This window comes from Cygnus olor, chromosome 2 (assembly GCF_009769625.2).
Source record: "Cygnus olor isolate bCygOlo1 chromosome 2, bCygOlo1.pri.v2, whole genome shotgun sequence".
Taxonomy (NCBI): domain Eukaryota; kingdom Metazoa; phylum Chordata; class Aves; order Anseriformes; family Anatidae; genus Cygnus; species Cygnus olor.
The window spans coordinates 81,820,715-81,835,019 of NC_049170.1; the positions used below are offsets into that span (position 1 = coordinate 81,820,715).

General features: G+C 38.8%; 1 long non-coding RNA gene across 1 annotated transcript in view; it reads left to right on the forward strand.

Annotated features, from left to right (window-relative positions):
• The window catches only part of LOC121066355, a 37,898-nt gene extending 24,274 nt beyond the window's left edge, over positions 1 to 13,624 (forward strand). The window contains exons 2-3 of the long non-coding RNA XR_005817704.1: positions 10,615 to 10,770; positions 13,175 to 13,624. This is a non-coding gene — a long non-coding RNA (uncharacterized LOC121066355). The remainder of the gene's footprint in view (positions 1 to 10,614; positions 10,771 to 13,174) is intronic.
• The last annotated feature ends 681 nt before the right edge of the window (positions 13,625 to 14,305 follow it).

Here is a 14,305-nt window from a genome sequence, read left to right on the forward strand (position 1 = left end):
TTGTCACTGCTGCAACTGACAGTTTGTGGTATGTTATTCATCTTTGGCTGTGTAGAAGGATATTGGAGTTACCATACCCAACAGTACCAGGGGTCCCCAAGCTTCTGTTTCCACATAAAAAGTTACTTTGACTGCAAATATTTCTATTGTGAAATAAGAGGAAAAAAAGAGGAGAGTTTCAAAGGGAGGCTGTGCATTCTGTCCACTTTCTCAGAAAGAGTTCGTAAGAGATAGAGGACAAAAATATCTTCTCTCTAGACAGTTTTAAAGAATGTAAAAGTTCAATCCACAGACACAAAAACTAAACCAGTTTCATATTATGTCTCTCAGACACATAATAAATGTAACCAGCTGCAGTTTACAAGTTGGTATGGCATTGCTTTTCATATTGCATGACTGTTCATCAGTGTGACTTGGACTGGCCCTGGTTTCGGAGAACCAAGTTTGCTAGCCCCTACCCATGTGCAGAACCTCACTCCAGCATGCATCTGTGGTGGAGTCTCTTCCTCTAACGCTCTAGCCTGCTGATTACACTGTTGTGGGTGCTCAAACACCAACTTTGTGTTTGCAATATACATCCACTATACATCCACAGCAATATACATCCACTTCTCGAGTGTCTGAGAGAGAAAGAATTATGGGAAAGCAACAGATCCACCCAGGTTGTTCCAGAGAGGTATGGATTACATTCCTATTAAAGATTAATCTCTTTCAGACACTGTCCAACAGCTCTTGACAGCCCAGGGAGCCTTCTGAGATGAACTGCTTTGAGGCTGTGCAGAATAAGACTGTACATACATTTAATAGATCTGGGGGTTACAGCCATTTCCACAAACCCAAGGTTACCTGTGTTTCCTGTGTTCACACAGTTTTTGGAAAGATCTGATTATCAGGGGACCCGCATCTGGTTCTTACTAGCCTGGGAAGGAATTTGCCAACTTGAGGAAGAACATGTGTCAGTGGTAGTGGTAGCACTTTGTCATCTATAGGAAAAGGTCTTCCCCTAGGAAAATATTATTAATAATAATAATAATCTTGGAAGCCAAAGGGAATCTTTGGCCCAAGGGAGGCATTTGATATGAAGTGTTTGGCTTGGTTTTGTTTCTGCGCGAGCTTAAAAATTAATGTAGGAATCAGAACAGTGATGTGGAAGGTACGCTACCTTAGTGTAGACTGGTGCAAACACTCTTCTGGGAGTTATCTGATGTTTCCCTGCATCCTTGTTATCCTACAACCCATGGTGGTCTACAGGGAGTTTGCCTGTATCCTCAGCCACTAGACAATGTGACCTCTATTTACTTTAAAACCTGTGGTGTTGGTGTGCCAGCATTGTCAGCGACTCAGGCAGTGATTAAACACAGAAGTATTTTTCCCTACATTTATGAAACATAAAGATATTTGTTTTGATTTCGTCACCGTCACCTCATTAGGCACCAGGAAGTTAGGTTATACATTGAATCAGTTTTGCACTTGGTTTTGTTTACTTTTCATAAATTAACATGGTAATTCACTGTAATAAAATTCTTTGTTTACACAAAGATATCAAAAGGCATCGTCCATTATTCTCCTTAATGTTACAGCTTTAGAATGTGCAGCAAAAAGCTCTGTTTATATTGCAGCTGGACGGAGCACTTACCACACGGCGTCACATCCCAGATATACTCTGCTTTAAGAAGCTGCAGAGAAATGCCAAACGAGAAAAAAATAAATATGCTCACCTCTTCCATTAAAACATCTCCTATCTTACAGAATTATTTATCCTAAACTTGATCTAATTCCTTTTTTTTTTTTTTTTTTGGTCCAGCAAGGAGCAATGGGTACACTCCTGTAGGCCAGAGAAGGCCTAGGCCTAGTAGCTGCAGTGGGCAGAAGGCCCATTCACAGCCATCAGAGCAAGAAAGGCTTGAAGTGAAGGCAATTCTGGCTCTGAACTGACCGTGCACTTTTATCACTGGCAGATAACAGATCCTTCACTGTTAAAAGTCCAATTGTCTTAGCAGATTTTGGATTCTGGGTGCTCTTTCCTCCTGATCCAAATTGCTTTAGTTTCCAGAACAGAAGGTGGTTTGTGCTACCTCCAGTTCCTGATACAGCTGGGCATTTGCCATTGTTACTTCATTCGACAATATAATTGCTGCTGACGATGTAGTCTATAGAAGAAATTATCTAGCTTACTTCCCACATGTGGAAAAGGGAGTTACTGAGAGTAAAGCAAAGCTTAGCTGAAGTTTGTCTCTTCTCTCTTTCCTCTTTTAGGATGATTTCTGTTTGCATGAACTGCAGGGGACTGGAAATGCCCTAGCTGATCTAGCAAGGCACATACACAAATATCTGCCTGCTTTATCTGTGTCTCCTCTGAACTTTTCTTTTTTTTGGGGGGTGGGGGTGGGGGGAGGGGGTCAGAGAAAGGTAAGGATCACTACAGTGCTTTACACTAGATGCCATCTGGCCAGCAATTGCACCAGTCTCAGGTAATTTTACTGAGCAGAGAACACGCAGCAGATGAGAATCTGGCCATGCTTTGTCATACTGTACAGTAAAAGCATCCCCAAGAAGAGATCCTGTTCTGTGCAATAAGCCCGTGATGATTTTTAAATGAGTATTCCTTATTGGGTGTTTAAAAGATCTTTCAACATTGATACTTTAGAAAAACAGGAAGGATTTTCTGAAAGCCCTTTTTTGGATGGTTTGGAAATATTTTTCAGAAGTCTTACAAGCATACATGGAATATATGCTGTTGACAGGATGTTAAAAAATCTTGCAGCTTTATTTTTGGGGATTAAAGAATAAACATTATGGCATTTAGAAATAGGCTAATAATTAAACCTTTCATCTAAGAAGAACAAAAATCTTGTATCTGTTGCATTCTGACAGATGACATGATGACAAATTGTAAATTTTATTAATTTTATTATCACCCATTCAAGATAAGTGGTAATAAATTAACAACATTCTGGAAATCAGCAAGTTACAGAAAGATTTATCACAGAGTTTCCAACATGTGGTTTGTGGAGCACTAGCTGTATATCAATTCCCTGTCACGTTGGTGGTCTTCACTGAATGCACAGGATTACAGGGGCTCCAGTACTAATTCCAGTCACAAAAGGAAGGACTGATCTAATTCTGTAGGAGATAGGAGCAGATATGGTGGACTGATACACCTTCTGTCATGAAGGCTATCACTACAACCGTTGCAGCCCTGTCTGCAGTGGAGAGAAGTGCTTGATCTTTGAAGGGAAAGTGGTAGCTACAAACAGATCTGAGATCTTCAGCCAAGTTTGGAAAAACATGGAGCAAGAAGTGTTGGTATGTTAGGGAGGAACCCTATGCAGAGAAAGTTCTCTGAACAGGAACAGGGTTAGTGTTCTGGCTTCCTCTCAGTGATGCAGCTTGAGGAAGGAGCCTCCTCCCCCCCAAAGGCCATGTCCCCAGGGTGCCCCGAGGCATGTCAGCAGGTGGCTGAGACTTTACTCCTCCACCCAGATGGTCCCTCACTGTTCTGCTGCTTCCAGAGAGATTCCTCTTGCCGTAAGGGCTTCTTGTTGGACTTGATCCTAAATCCACAGAGTTTATGGAAAAATTCCTGCTAAGGTCAACTGCTTTGGCCTGAGTCACTGCACGGAGGCACTCTTGAACTTCAGGAGTTCAGAGCAGGTCCCTGAGCTTCCATCAGGTGTCAAGAGCCGTAGGGAGGATGGTGACAAACGTGGCAGTGCCTGTGAATGGCAAGAGTTGCTTGAACTCATTCTCTACCTTCCCCCTCCTGCATTTTAGGGATTTTTATGGAAAACACATTTGTAACATATTCGATTGCATCTATGCAGGGGAGAATTAGATTGGCATAAAGGTAAACAACTGGCAAATTATTCATAACTCAAAATCTACCCGATGTCTTTTTGTTCCAAAACTTTAGAAATTAGAGACTGCTCACCAGATGTTATAAAAGAAATTACTAATTTAACTGCTAAACTGCTAAAAGGCTCACTCTGGTAATATTTTCCTGCAGAAAATGTCTGTGTCTTGTTAAACGTTTATGGAATACTGTAATTATATTACATTTGCTCTTAAACGATATTGACATTTTTGAATAAAAAGGGTTTTTTGTTTTGTTTTTTTTCTTTTTTTTTTTTTAATCCAGGCAGGATCTATAATGTGCACATCTGGTTGCAACCTAATGTGTGGCACTGAAACAAAAAAAATATAAAAATAAAAAATAAAATCTCCCCACCCTTAAATCAAAAAGCCTTCTGCCAATGTTCTTCTGTGTATTATTTTTTCAAAGTTGCTCCGGCTTTTGTAGCACTTGCTATGATTAAGTATGAGGACTTTCTTACTATCAGCAAATGTTTAAAGGCAAGCAACCAGCAAAGTTTCAGCAAGCTGATGGCTGGTGAAATAAGGATATATTTAGCAATGAAACAGCTGTTTCTCCAGCAATAACCCAGCTGTTTGGCTTGGAGAATACCTGTTAGAGTTATTAATCATATTAAAAAGTAGGAAAAAAAGACTTTGGAAGGCTTGAAACGAACATTTTGTATGTTTTTTTTTAATATGTAAAAAGGTGGCATTGCCACTATAAGGAGTGTAAGAAAAAGAAATGGGTGAGTTGGGAATCTTTTTGAAGGTTATAGGTATTTAAATAGTTACACTTAACATTGCTGCCAGCTATCTGTCAATTATCTTTTCCTCATTCAGCGGGTGATGTTCTTGTAAAACATTCGCAGAATGCTTTGTATCGTAATGTTTTCTGTATCAATTCCCTCCCCTCAATCTTTCTTTTGAATTACTGTAAAGGGGTCAGATGTGATGTTGGCTAACTGCACCACTTAGCATACATTTGTGTTTTCCCATTTCCCATTGGGTAATGGAAGACAGAAATTTGGCTCTCTTCAACTTTGGGAACTATCCATAACTCAAAGAATGTGATTTCTACTGGAGGCTAGAGTAAGGAATACATATAAAATTCTACCATTTAGCTGGAATTCTACAGACAGGCTTTTTTACAGGGTTTCCCTGTCACGCAGATTTAATCGAGAGTACCAGTCAATTACAGTAGGTTTGCCCCAAACAGACTTAAGATAGAACTCAAGCTTTTGAATTGTGACTGGTGCTATTCATAAAGGTTGAGAATATCTTCAAAAGCAAAAGCTTTTTTGTGTGTAGATAGGACTCAGTCCTGGCCGTATATGCACAACATAATTGTGGCTTGATTGTGTAATGGCTCCATTGTTATTCCAGGTGGCCCTACACTGCAAAACTGGAACTATCACAAGAAAGACCTATGTACATAGAAAACACATGATTTTGTTGACAATTTATTAACTCACTAAAAGGTGCTCAGATCCTTTTCTTTTGTGGATTTTCTGAGTTAGGTTATTTGAGGTTGCTTTTGTTTTATGTCTCTTTAAAGAATGAACAAATAGAATAAAACTCAGATATTTAAAATCTCAGATATTTTAAATATCTCAGACTTGAGCCTTTTTTTTTTTCCAGCTGGACCTGAACATTTCAGTGTTTTTTAATCAGAACACAGTATTTTGACCTCTTGAAATGTTTCATTTAAGAGAATCTGAATCAGAGAATAAAGACAAGCTAGCTAAAATATACTTTTTTATTTTATATTGTAAATTTTTATAAAAGTATGGGATGAACAGAAATGTATCCATCAGCAATAAAAATAGCTCAGACTTCCATCAAAGAATTAATTCATGCATTGAAGGCTACATGGACTATCATAGCTAAAATCTGCTCTCATTTATCGTGGTTTACATTTTTTCTATTAGAGTAATCTGCCTGTTGTATTGCAGAATGACTTGAGGGCCTGGCACCATTCCCTCTCAACCTCACATGATATAGCATGAATGCGCACACATTTATCGTGGGACTGCACATACATCCCACATCCCTTGTCTCACTGGTTATGTGCTTACCCTTCTCCCTGCAGTCCTGTGACTTCTCCACGCTTTAGAAGCTTTTGGAAAAGTAGAAATTAGGAGAGCTCATCGTAAGCCCTTTGCTGACCAGCAGCAGCATTAACCTGTCAATGACTATGAAATCTGGCAGATCATAGAATGACCACTTCATAAAGGTATGCCTGCACTCAGTAAATGGTCTGTATCAAGGTATCTTGTCCACGTACACACAAACAGCTCACGGTAAGATAAATTTGTACTAATGCTACAAGCGTTTTATATATCAGTGGAATCACTCCTAGTTTGCAAAAGGTATTTGTGTTTTCAGAGTCTCATTTTCCCACAGAGCATCAGCCTAGCTTTTGGTTGTATTTTCACTGCAATTGTGTTTTGCAACTCAAAGAGAAGCCGACAATTTCATTGCAGGCAATGTAAAAGGCCCACATCAATTTCAAGCATGTGGGTGGGTGGAGATTAAATCTGGTCCTTATGTTCAGGATGCTGAAGAGTCTCGGCTTATCCCCTAGTTATTTATATACAGTTGCATAATAGTACCTCGAATAAAGCTAACATTAGGTTGTGGACTCTCCTTCTTTGGAGATATTCAAAACCTGCCTGGATGTGATCCTGTGTAGCATGCTCTAGGTAACTCTGCTTGAGCAGAGGAGTTGGACTAGATGATCTCTGGAGGTTCCTTCCAACCTTGACCATTCTGTGATAACTGAACCAAGGTAAAGTGGGCCATAGAAAAGGCAGCAGTCAATGAGGACCAAACCTTGTCTCGATCATACTGTTGTTCCGCATCCTCTTTCAGAGTATACGGTTTCATACAAGACCATAGACCTCCACTGTAGAGAACTTACCAAGGCAGAAACCTTGCTTCTTCATATAAATTGTATAGTAAATTTACATTCATATTCATATATGCCTGTATTCACACATGCATGCATACTACGGATATGTGTGTATGCATTTTACAGGAAGATTAAACAGAAAAAATCTTGCTAATATTATCTACCTAAAGATTTTCTGAATTTTTGAACAATCAAACAAAACAAAATCCACAAAACTTAGAGACCTAAGCTTAATCCTTGAGGAAATTTGTTGGTTTTTGTTTCTGAGTTTTCTTCACCACTGTGGAGCCAGTAGACATCCATTTCTTTGTGGATATGTTGTATGTAAAAAGTTCTCAAGAACTTTTTAATCAGCTGAATCTTTGCTGAGCAACTATCCAAGGAATCAGAGGAGAATTAAGACATTTTTCCATATATGAAACAAATTTGAGAAATATCTTACCCTTTCCCAAGGGTCATTCAGTCTTTCTCATTTGTTGTGCAAGCATATATTGTCATATCGGTGTGAATGTTCACTACTTATAGAATGGACCCCAGAACCAGAGGCGAGTGTCTGTTCTCATCTCCCACACTGCCTCTGGATTCTGTAACATCCTGTGTATGTTGATAGTCTAATAAGAGATTAATAGTAAAAAAAAAAAAATTAAAAAAAAATTAAAATGTTGTTTTAACATAATCGATATTTTCAGCATCTGTAAAATGCCGTCCCTTCTTAAGTCAGGCATTCCAGCATATTAGTGCTGTATTAATCCATGACAAAAAAAAAATAATAAAAAAAAAGATTAATTAATTTGTAGTTTTAATTCCTCTTTGTCCACGTTTCCAGGCTGCTGAAGGTTGGAATGTTGTTTTACAAAAACTTACATTTCTGCATCAATTTCAAATGCACAGAATTTTATATTCTATTTCACTCATTGTTTTTGGCCAGCTGAGAGCACTGTTTCTGTTGCCTGGCTGGATTAGTGCACAAGAATTTATAGTGAAATACTTGTGAACACAACTCTAACACTGGGTTCTGTAATTGCATTAGAATGAGAGCAGAACAGTCTCAAAACTGTGAACATTTATTCTCAAAAGATGGTACCTTAATAGCATTTGTTGAATCTCATCTAAATTCTCATCTCTGTCCCTCAACTAAATTCTGAGATTTCATTAGTGTTTATTTATTTACTTGCTTTTACAGAGCAAGGGTACACAGTTAGGCTCCAGGACCCAAAGCTTTGTTTTATATAAAGTTCTTAAGTGCAGCTGAATCTAAGGTAAAATATGCTGAAAAGTAGAAGGCGCCAGCTGTTAGGAGCTTTTTTCGCTTGGATATTTCTTATTCAGATATATTTTTCTTTTCATGAAGAAATATGCTTGCTTGAGCAATGCCATCTGCAGGCTTTCTAAAGACAGTAGTTTTGTTCTTTTGGGTCTCCATTCTTCAGAAACTTAAATCCATCCTAAACTTTACTGGGAGCTCAGTCCCATTGACTTAAACATGACAACCTGCCAGTCAAAGAAGTAAGTAGTGAGGCTGCAGTGAGAAGACCCTGTTTGCGAACAGGCATCATTTGCCAACAGATGAATTAGATGCCATACAAATGTGTATTGACCAACAAGATATCTGCTGCCTAACTTTCTACTAGGAGTAAAAATCCTATCAAAAATACTTTTGTACATGGCACTCAGAAAAGAGAAGAAAAATATCCTGTCGTCTTCGGTCTCTGGGGATAGCAATCCCCAAATTTCTTCAGAATCAGGAATCATAAATAGGGACTCCTCTTGTGCAGTGCAGATGGATGGGCAGGTTTTGCGCCTCCCCCTCCCAGCAAGCCTGTTCTAGGGGGTCAGTAATTGTAACCTTGACATGTAGTTCAGCATTTTCCACAGTTTAACATGATGCAATTAAGGACAGTTTATTCTCTATACCCGAAGAGAGTTTGTGTGCTCTAAATCTTGTCAATTTCTTCAACTATTTCAGCTAGTCTAATGAAGGACAATGCCTTTGTCTACAAATATGGCCTTGGTTATATCCTTAGACCATCATAGCTACAGCAACGCTACTTATAAAATGTAATGCATTTAAAAAATAACACATCCATTAGAAGACAGGCGTAATTTTCTTATAAAGTTGAAGTGAAATGTCAACATTTTTTATAATCCATGAGTACTATGAGCAAAAACAGAAGGTAGAAATGCTGGTGGTCCAATCCCTAATTGGTTTAAAAAGCAATAAAGATAGATTGTTTCTTTTAAGTTGATGCAGTCAATTTCTTTTCCTAACTCATAGTACTAATCTGTCACAGCACTGATAGGTCTGTAGAGGTCTGACTCCTTGAAAGGGTCCTTATAAGGCTTTGTAGTTCCAGAACTGCTTTCTCTTGGTACCTGCTTGTTCTTGGATGAATTTTTTTTGTCACGTCATGCAACGTGAAGAATTAAAGTCAATTCCACTCCCTTAGTACACTCAACCATTATGTCTGTGAGCTAGTAGGACCAAGACATGCATGAAGCAAATATTGATAGAATTAGGAACAGTATTAACTGCATTAACATTGCAGTGTTAGGAGGAGCAAATGATAAACAATTCTTGAAGTCAACAGAAAGACCACTGGATGTCCAGAGAGGACCAAGCTGTTTACTCATTTTCAGTTGTTTTGTAGGTTCTGTGGCAGAGACAAATTTTCATCTGGACTGAAATGAAGTATACAGAATGAATATGCACCAGGCATGACACTGGGAGATGTGGATGGGAACAAGTCTTCCTGCTACCAAAGCTAGTTCTGTGAGAATGTCGTGTTAAAGATCCACACATAAGGTCCTTATAATAGTGGTTGCTCTCTCAAACACCATAGTGTTTGTTGGGAAGCCCAAAACAGTTCAGTGCTTCTGGTCAGTGATGGAAGTAATAGGAAGCTGGTGGAGGTTAAGGATGCTTTGTCGCAGAACAGGTTTCCGTGAGAGCAGAAATACAGATGTTCTGAAACTGGTCTCTGAAAAAGTCTCTGGTTTGGATGCAGCAGGTCTAAACCAAGCGTACAAGAATAAATGGGATGTCTCTGGGTCAGGCTGATGTTTATGCTGTAGCCAAAGCACTGACAGTTGACCTAAGGGTAGAATCTTAAAAATTCTGTATTTCTTGGTTTATGAACTCCAAGCACAAGCATCAGATCTGACCTAATATTAGTCCTGCCTTCAAAGACCTCTTCCCAACTAAATTATTCACTGATTCTAAGTATGTTCTTCCTATACCGTCGTGTCTTTTGAAATATTGACGATTTACAAAAAATTCCAAGTTACAGACACGCTACATAATGCGGAATTGTTTTTCTTCGTCAGCCTATGGCATTGTGGCCTGGGCACCAAATTCATCAAATCCTATTTCACTATTTTATCGTGCATGATCCCTATTACACAGTGTTTTAAGTCTTGCAATTATAACAGTTTCTGCAGTTTCTCATGTATTCTTTTCTCTTATTCCTTTTACTACAAATTGTGTACACAAAATGAGCACCGTTTGCAATTTTTCAGAGCTAACATTCTCTAAGCGTAGACAACTATCCACCAGTTATGCTCTTTCTCTATAAAAACATAAGAGTATCTTTAGAAAGCTAATGTTAACCCTCATTTCTTTCTTTCGGGATTTTGAAGGACTTATAAATCATCATAATGGCAGCTAGAAAAGACCAAATAAAGACAGTATCAACATGATGTAAATATTTCTTTGCTAGAGCCATCGACCCTCAAACCATTATGCTCACTGCTTATCCTCTAGTCTTGAAAAGCTATTTTGGCTAAAACATATGGAAAGATGTAGAAGTGCCTTTCACATGATATTGCGATATCTTCTGGCTCCCATATAGGATGGCAGTCCTTTGTTTACCGTATGCAGTAAGAAGACAGAAGAGCTTGCTTCATTCCCAGCCCTCAAACAGATTTCCTGCAGGACTTCAAACAAGTCATCAGAGCTGGTGGAGCTGGACAGACAGCTGAGTTCAGTATGCATAAACTTTGTGAGGGTAAGAAATAAAAAGTAAAATGTTCTCTGCCTTGGGCAACCACTCTCACTGTCTTAAAGTAATGGGATGTACTTTGCTGTTTCTAAAGGTGATATGTAACTATCTCATGGTTATATCATTATAGTATACAAATGTTTTCTAGATTGCCCTGTATTGGCGACTTTAAATGAACGTCTTTAGATAACTGTATATGTCTTTTCCTCATCTCTTTTTCCCCCCTTCTTCTTTCGTAGTTATCCATGAAGATCTCAAGAATCTCTAGACGCATCACTCTAAAACGCATTGCACTGTCTGGTGTCAGAAAGATAAAATAGCTGAATTCATCACATTAACGTTTCGCCATTGACAAAAAGGGCTGTACTGTTATCAGAGATTTAAATGCTTATTCAATCCTATTGATCGCATAAATATATACGTGCTTTTTTCTCTCAGTGCTTTTATAAACCTTCAAATGAGGTTGATTCCTTCTGCTGAGAGATTTAATTGTTGGTATATGTTTTCCATGTGAATGATGAAAGCCAACTAGAATTACTGCTGAGTGAACTGCAGCAATCCAGGATTATGATGAATGGGAGTAGTGAATGATCAGTGACTAATGTAAGCAAAACATTGAGTCTGAAGCGCCTGTAATTAGAGGGACATGATACTTTGACTGAACATTTCAATGTCATACATGGGACAAATACGATATTCGTCTTTAAGTACTGAAAGCTTCTGAGTGAGAAATTAGTTAATTACAAAATGGCATGTGGTTCTTACACATCAAGCTAATTCACCCGTTGTATAGCTTCAGCAGAACAGGGCTCACTTACATCAGGGCTGAACTGGCAAGTGAGAATTAAAGCATTGTGAAATTTTCCTACACAGCCTGGGTTGACCTTAGTCCCACAGTGCCATGCCATTACAAAATGTTGTTCATGTTACTAATCAAGAAGTGACCCTTTTCTCCTACAGCTTTTCATACCTGCTAGGCTCCGCTATGATGGAATCAATCTTAGGAAACATTATTCTCTGCTCAGGTTGCTGCCTGTAAATAACTTATTTGACCCCTTGAATTTGAATTCTCAGTTCTTTATTTCTTTGCCCAAAAAAAAGCTATGGCTCACAGGCTGGGTGGTTATACCGGGATGTGTCAGACAGCAGCTGGAAAGCTTACACCTAAGGGTAGTATTTACAGAGCTGGTGATCGTACTTGAAATGATGACCTATATACAGGAAATCACGGAGATAAAGAAACCCCGTTTTTCCAACAAAACTCATTTCTAGTGAAATCTAAGAGTTTCTGAGGCATAACTCAAACCTGATTGTGGGCAAGAGAAGGTAATAATAGAATATAGCTTACAGAGGAGAAACCAAGCAAGTCAAAGTAATTGGCTTTAATTAGAGGAGATGGAAAGTGGACTGAATATTGGTTTCTGAAGGCAGGACATCAGGAGCGCAGATCTTTACCTCCTGTACAAAGCAGTATAATCAGAGTGCTGGTGGCATAGAGTGGACCTTAGGTTCACCTCAGTCCTCATTTCCTGAGGTTCTTTTGACGCCACTGAAGTGTATTAAAGACAATCTTGTCTGGCAGTATTTCAAGAGAGAAGGGATATTATAAAATGCAGCAAGAGCAGAGAAAAATAAATGATCATCAGTAATGTCCTTTTAACACTGTGTGTATAGTGGGGGAGTGTGAGCATTTGCACACGTGTAAGTAATCTGGATTTAAACTGATTTTAGAATAAATGCTGTCAGATGCACAAAATGAACAGGAAAAAAAATGTTTCTGTGCTGTGTTGCCCACATTTGGGTAAGCTTGGCTGGTAAAACTGTGAGTAAAGAAAAATATTAGATGAGCGATTTTCTTACTGGTGCTTCAGGAGAAATGACTGGTAACCAGTTGTGATGTTTAAACCAGGCTTTGTTACGTCTCTTTTCCTTTGCCTCTCTAAAAGAAAATAGAAAGTGGCCAGAACACTGTATATATTAGCAGGTTAACATACTGGGCCATACTTGCACTTTATTGTAAATGTTTTTGGTACTTCTTCGAAGTCTGTGTTTACCTTGGGTATTTTCTTAGTTCACACATGTGAAATAACAGCTGGGACTTGCCAAAATATAGCAGTCAAGTGCTGTACATGTAGTAGCTTTAAAACTAACACAGGTGTCCTAGATCCCTTACACAGAATAAACAGAAGCACAAGATCAAGAGTGTGTCTAACTCCTCTCTTCTGGAAACGACTCGTCTTGAAATGCTTGATCTGACAATTGCTCTGGTCTCTGAGGAGAGATGCATCACATGGGTGAAATACTATTGATTTCTACTGAAAGTGGAAAGTACACCATCTTTTTAATTTTAATAGAAATGTAAAATCATAAACTGAATCTTCCAATTACCACCCTTTTTCTTCTTTCAAAGGAAAGGTAAGCATATTTAATGAGCTCAGTTCACTCCTGGGTCACGCCAGGAGCAGAAGGACAAGACCTCCATCATTGGAAAGACCACCCAGAGAGGAGGAAGCTGTGCTTGCCCAGGAAGGAGGAAAAGCAAGAAGATCCCAATGGTTTTCCTTCAGAGCCCAAGCCATGACTACCAGCTGCCTCCACAGCAGAAGTCGAGGGGCCCCAACCATGGAGAAGGGGCCTGTTTCTTTTCAGCGTGAGTACACCTCGTTTCCTTTGTGCTGGCAAGGCTGTCTGTAGACAAGAGAATACAAATGCAACACGCTCTTTGGTTTTCTTTATGATGGCCTTTTAGTTTGTTGGGAGTTTTTGTTTCCATGATTTTACATCATTCTGCTGTTCCTATATCTGAAAGGGAAATAAAATAGAAACTAGTATATTCATGACAGCTACTGTACATGGAGGATGAGCTGGCCATGGATTTAGAATCATAGAATCATTTGCACAGCTGCAGCCAACTGGGAATGAGTGTTGTCAAATTCTTGAATTTCCATTCAAGAATCCCACTGACAATGCACAGGAGAATTGGGAATTTGGAACCTTGTTCTCAGAGCAGTTTTGTCTCCACAAGGATGGTGTAGATAAAAAGGATTTGCCCATGGGGACACCTGTGCCATCTTGTTGCCTGTGTAACTGGCTGGGAGTAGATAAACAAGCCTACACATGTGCAAGAAAGAAGAGTTGTTGCTTCCTTTTACCAGTGATATTGCTTTGCAAGGAGTAGCATCCAAAATATGTAACTGAGGACGCTCACTTGGCAAGTTCACTCAAAAGGAAGTTGTGTTTTGCATAGTAATTTCACTGACCTACACTTTCTCATGAAAAAATATAATGCATATTGTCTGTAAGGATAGAAATCAAGCTATTGGAAAAGAACTGTCCATTCTCTGATATCAATGTACTTAGTCTGAGAATTTGTGAAACTGGACTGAGGTTTCCAATACTAAAATTATGGCTAATTTTGACAAGTGCATTTGTATTAATAGTCCTAACATATGAGATCCTATGGAAGTATTTAGGATTTTATCGTCACTAAAATAAAAGCTGGGAAGCATTTTTCTAATTACACCACGAAAATGTTTTCCAC